The 6000-nt window shown below is 48.6% G+C and overlaps 1 protein-coding gene across 2 annotated transcripts in view; it reads left to right on the top strand.

Moving 5' to 3' along the window:
- Window positions 1–19: 19 nt before the first annotated feature.
- The window catches only part of APBB2 (amyloid beta precursor protein binding family B member 2), a 180463-nt gene continuing 174482 nt past the window's right edge, over window positions 20–6000 (top strand). The window contains exon 1 of one of the 2 annotated variants that reach the window (XM_074155296.1): window positions 20–146. The gene's annotated coding sequence lies outside the window, so the exon portion shown is untranslated. The remainder of the gene's footprint in view (window positions 147–6000) is intronic. The other variant, XM_074155295.1, reaches the window with a different exon arrangement.

Raw genomic sequence — 6000 nt, 5'->3', positions numbered from 1 at the left:
AGGGGCGGCGGCGGCGGCCGGCGGCGGCCGGAATCGTTTCCTGGGTAAAGCGCAGCGGGCTGGGAAGCGTTTCCGGAAGGCTGGCCGCATCCCGCAGCAGGCTACCGGCGCCTCCGGGGCGGGCGGCGGAGCGGTGAGGCGGGCAGGTGCGTTTTGCGGCCGGGAGAGAGGGAAGGAAGGGAGGGAGGACGGGCAAGGCAGCGCTGCCTGCCCCGCGGCGGCGGCGGGGCTCCCGGTGCGAGGCCGCCCGCCGTGCCGGCCCGCCCGCTGCCGGCGGGGGGAGTCCCGCCGCCCTTGCCCGGGGGCGGCTGAGGCGCATCCCCGCCGCTGCCTGCCCCCCGGCGCCCAGAGGTGCCGCCGCCGCTGAGGAGGGCTGGCCGGAGCCGGCGGGGGCTTCCACCCCGCCGCGGTGGGAAACGGCGGCCGGGCCGGGTCTGCTGGGGATGGGGGGGGACGGACGACGATGAGGTAAAAAAGCATGAAAGGCAGTAAAAGTGCCTGTAGAACTACCTTTTTTTAATTTTATTTTATTTTTTTTGGTGGGTATTAGAGGGGGCTGTGCGAGTTCTGCGCTGTGATTGAATCGTACTTGAGGGTCGCAAATGGGAGTGTGCAAAAAAAAAAAAAAACCAAACCAAAAACGGGACTCGGAACAAAACCCCCTTTAATCCCACTGGAAGTTTCTCGGGGAAATCACTTGGGTCCCACGGCGGCAGCGGAGCCGCTTCTGGTTGCGGCTAGAGGGGGAATGAATTCGGACAGATAAGGTGGAAAGTGTAATGGTTCGTATTCGTGCTTCATTGCTTTGCCGGTTTGTTTGCAGCGTTTTATGATTCTTGGCTGGGCTCCGACTTGCTAGAGAGAATAAGTGCAGGTCTGTGCTTTAAACACAAAATGACTAAACTCAAGAAAAAAAACCAAAAACCCAAGCCTGCAGCGGTGATGGGCTGGTAGGCGTGTGTTGTGGATGCTGTTGGTGGCCATACAGGATAACGGGGATCTGCAGTAAGTTGTGCAGGACAGCAGTATCTGCAGCAAGGTTCAGCACTTCACCAAAAATCTGCTGTATCGCCCCAGAAGCCGAGGTGCGGGTTGCTGCTGAGCTGCTGCAGGCTTCCCGTGTCCTCTGTCTCTCCATCGTGTTCCTCCAGCTCGTTCTAGGTCTGACACCTCCTCATCCTGCCATCTCATGCTCTGGTACTGTCTGGAAGCTTGAATGAGTTGTATGTCTTGAGTTTAAAACTATTTTCTGCCTGTATTATTGCATTTGGTTAAAATAAGCGTGCAGATGTCCTGGCACTTACAGGGAGAGACATCCTCTTACGGTGACCTTGGGACAAAATCTTGGCTGATTAACTTCCTTGCCTGGAACAGCCATGCTGAGTGTGGGTATTTTTGTTCTTCCTTTACAGCGATGAGTGTTTGATGGAATACTTTCTGGCTTGTATTTTGGGGGTTTTTGGCCACTTATGGGAGACTGAGGTTTGGAGAGGACTCTTTGGGAGGAAGAATAGTTTTATCGTGTGTTAGGAAGAATAAGAATGTAACAAGGAGGAGGATTCTTGGCTCTGAAGCAGCATGAGTGAATGTGCCCTTCCTGGTGAAGGAAGCATCTAAGCAGTGGATCACAACAGTGTGGGAATCACTTCCTGGGAGAGGGGATATGTGACTTGAAAGCCTGGATCATTTCTTTTTTTTTTTTTCAGTTCTGCAGCTAAGTCAGGAACAGTGACAAAAATGGTCATTTTTGGTGGGGTGTTGGGTGGACTCTCCCGTGCCCTTGGAATGGTGGCTTCCTTAGAAAATGCCTGAGGAACGTAGAGAGGGCTGCTGCAGGTTTTGAGCTGAAGAGAGTGGTGACTTGGGGAGCTAGTTAGGAAGGAACGTGAGTGCTTGAGATTGTCTACTGCAAGGATTATTTTTTTTTTTTAGCAGAGGCTGTGAAAAACGAAAATGAATCCTGATGGTTGGTAGGTAATCAACTGATTGCATCTCCGTCATCTGTCAGATGGCAGATCTATGGGATGTGCGGTCACACCTGAACAAATCATCTGTGCTGAAAACAAACTGTGCCATATGTGCACCCCTGGCTAGGAGAAGAAGACGAGGTTTTGCCTTTGTTCCCTGCTGCAAGCAAGGAGCTCGGCTGCTGGGGACAGCAGAGCAGGAGATGTGCTGGATGTGTTAGCTCGTCGCCCACCAGGCTGCTGCTGTCCTCCTGCTGTGGGGAAAGTAAAGGCGATGGTGGGGTGTGTTAGGCCAGGACATGGGCAGGAGGGGTGGTGGGATGGCTGCGAGCTCCTGGGGAGTGCCAGGCATGGGTTGGGCAGGTGCAAAGAGGGGCTGGGGAAGAGAAATGCCAATTTTTCTGGAGGAGATGAGGAAAGCCTGGCTCGTTTAGCCTAACAAATGAGGCCTGAGAGGGGATACGATTGCAATCTGCAAATACAGCAGCAATATAAACACTAGAAAGGGAGAGGAGCTATTTAACCTAAAGAACAATGTTGGCATGAGAACAAACGGATACAAACTGGCACGAAGAAACTTAAGCTGGAATTTAGACAGTTTCTTCCCTAAACAGAGTGAGGTTCTAGAACAACCTTCAAATGGGAGAAGAGGGAGAAAGCCCACTAACTGGCTCTTGAGGATATACTGGGGGAGTTTGTATCGCGAGCTTGGCTGTGGCAGTAGGAGATGAGGCTTAGTGACTCAGGAAAAGCTTTTCTGTACATCTGAGTTAACTGAATATAGATTTTCTGCGGTAACGTTTTTTATTTTTAAAATCTGACATTCAAAACTGGCATAAAAATAAAATGCTTGCTCTACAACTTGTATTGCTACTTAGAAAGGGTTGTGATGTGCTTAGTGCCAGAAAGTGCCGCTTTCTGAAATGTTTTGCAAGTTAGCTTTTTTCCCCCCCTCTAAAATAGTAAGTGTTGGCTTACAGCTGCATCTAATTGTGTGGAAATTCCTTTTTCTTTAAGTCAAAACCATGCAAAAGGAGACTATTTATTAGTGTGTGTGTGTGAGCTGTTTGAGGTTATCCTTCAGGTTAAAAAATGAACTGCAGAAAGCCTTATATTTTTTTTCTATTTTCTATTGAAGTAATTCACAAATCTTCTCAAAAAAGGAGTTTTTTGGGGGTCTGTACAGCAGACCCAGGTGATGTGAACTGAGCCCAGTGCTCCAAGTTACACTGTCACTAGAGGACTGGAATAGATGAAACTTAAAGCAAATTTGAAAACAAGTAGTTGAGCTCGTTGTGCATGGGGTTTGTCTCATTTGCTGTTATGCAGAACACCCGGGAGCTGTCTGCTGTGGTGGTTGCAGTGGTTGAACTCGTACAGAAGTCTGTAGTCGGTTCAAAAAGTACTGTGTGTGCAACAGAGAATACAACCAGCCATGGATGCTATATAACAGCTTCTATGACTGTCAGCAGTACCTGACTGCTTCTAGGAGATGTAGTGAGAGTAGAAGAGCAGCTGTGGTCAGTATGCCACACAGGACTCGAGCAAGCCATGTGGTGGCTGGTTTCACCTCCAAGCAGCACCTCAAAGATGCCTCTGAGTGCTTCTGTGTTGTTTCCTTGCCCTGTGGCAGAAAGGAAAGTGGTCTCTTGCCATCGGAAGGGATGAGGAGCTCTTGGAGGCTGACTTATACTTTAGGCTAGTTTATCACCCACTGAAATCAAACATGAGAAAACTAATCAAGGAGGGGTGAAAAGGGGTGCATTTATGATGTGCTTCATTGACTCTGTGACTCGCATCCCTTTTGCTGGGAAAAGGAGACCTTGACACGTGTACATCTAATGCATGAGGCTGCGGTTCCTCTTCTGGCTCCTCCAAAGCCTCTTCCTGAGCTTATGGGTGGTTTTTTTTTGATTTATAGTTTTCCTATCTGCCACCTTATGAAAGAATGGGATCTTCTTGCCAGCGTTCTTCTGCTCCTGTCTGAGCTGGCCACAGCTCCATGGGCTGATCGGCTCCAGACTTGATGGGCAGGATCCCAGCATCTCTATACCTATTCCTCTTTCCTTGTCTCATCATAGTTCTAGGCAGAAGACTAATTGCTGCTGCCTCAGAGCTTTAAGGAGCAGAGGGTGCTGTTGAGATGCTGGGGGGGTGTGGTCCTGCTTTAGTTTTCTAGGGTTTTTTTTAACCCTTCACCTTCAGCCTGCACCCTTTTTGATCTGCTGTCTTCTGCAAACTTTCTTTTTTTTCCCCTCTTTTTTCTTTCTTTTTTTTCTCTCCTTTTAAGCAGGTGCCCAAGGAGAAATAAGAACAGGATGACCTTATTCAAGACCTCCTCTACAGGTGCTCTCCGAGCATCTATAGATGTTGTTCTCAGCTTGGGGTTGCTAGAGCTGGGTGCAACCTTTCCCTGTTTCAAAACGTTTGGTGGCTTTCAGTTCCAAATGCTTGTCTGGTCTGTCTGCAGGCCCCTGGGGCCTCCTTGCAGCCTCCATGGACTTTGGTCAGGAGTGCTGCTTGTTCTGTGGGTCTGCTGCTGGCTGTGTAAAGAATCCCCTCCTCCTGCTTGTTCTAGGCTGCCTTCCTTTATTTGGTGGTTCCTAGATCTTGTGGGACAGAGATGGTTACTGATCCTGCATTATGCCGCTCATGACTTTGTAAGCCTCTGTCTTCCTCATCGAGTTGGCTTCTCACCTGCTGAAGAGTTGCCTACTCAGATATTCTTTGTATGGAAGGCATTACTGACCGCAAGCATCCCTTTCCAAGAGTCTGTCCTGGTTCTACATGCCCTTTTAGGATGAGAGCATCTGGACTTTTCAGGATGTAGCGATCAGTTTTCAACATGTAGGGTAGCTTTGGGGCTATACAGTGGCATAACTATGCCTTGTTTTCTTTCTTAATGATTTGTAACTTTTATTTGTGTTTTGGACTGCTAGTGAGTTAATTTCGTGAATCTGTGAAATCGTAATGTCAAGATGTTGTTCAGGAGTATGGTCAGTTTAGAATCCCTCGGTTACGTATAGCCATGGCTGTGTCTTTCCCATGTGCATCTCCTTACATTTCTTGTGTTTATTTGCATTAACTTTCCTCTGCAGTGTTATTGACTCCAACTGTCTGGAATTCCTCACATCCTGGCCTTGCTACCACAATATTTATTTATGTTTTTTTTTATCATCAACAAACTTCTGCAACTTGCTGTTCATTCCCCTTTCCTTGTCTCACACAAATGAGTCAAACAGCCAAAGTCTGAGCATGGGTCTCTGCTGAACTTCATTGGTGACGTCTGTTTGCCCCAAGAAGAGACCATTTACTCCCATCCTTACCCTGTTTCTATTTTTTAGCCATCTATCTCTCCACACAGGACCTCTCCTCTTACCCCTGTCTGCCTAGTTTCCTTAAGAAAGCCCTTAGTTTTTGTTGAGGGACTTGGTTGAGTCCTTTTGGAAATTCACACAGATCAGGAGGAGTGGGTGTACATTGTCCATGTTTGGCACCTTTGATGAACTCAGGTTTGTTAGCAGGGTTTCTCTCCATACAAACTGTTCTGACTCTTCTCCAGCTGACTGTATATCCAGGTGACCAACTTCTTTCCTTTTATCACTAACATCAGTTGAGTTAATTATTAGCCTGGTAGAGGTGCTGGCTTTGCCACTGTCCATTCGCCTTCTGCAGAGGATGTTTCAAGTGGGAGGTTGCAGAGCCCTGGCAGAAGAATTTGACCGAAGCACTGCGGAGAGTGCCCTGGGGTTGCTAATGGACCCTGGTTTAGCCATGCCTCCTTGGGGTGGTCCTGGTTGTAGAAGCCTGTCTCCAAGGGTACAAGGGCAGACCCTGCAGCGAGGTGACTCTAAGTGAGTGTAGGAGCCTGCCCTGACAAAACAGCAGGCACTTGGCCTCCATCCCCTGCAGGATGATGAGTAGACCTTGTGTGGTGGTGTGTTTTATGCTTTGAAAAGATCAAATTTGATTTAGCTTAAGATCTAAAGTGAGCCTCGAAGTTCTGTCTCCTACCATCGAATTCCATTTTCAT

The sequence above is a fragment of the Numenius arquata genome, chromosome 10 (assembly GCF_964106895.1).
Source record: "Numenius arquata chromosome 10, bNumArq3.hap1.1, whole genome shotgun sequence".
NCBI lineage: Eukaryota > Metazoa > Chordata > Aves > Charadriiformes > Scolopacidae > Numenius > Numenius arquata.
The sequence above is the reverse complement of the archived record's forward strand: the minus strand, read 5'-3'. Positions and strand labels throughout refer to the sequence as shown.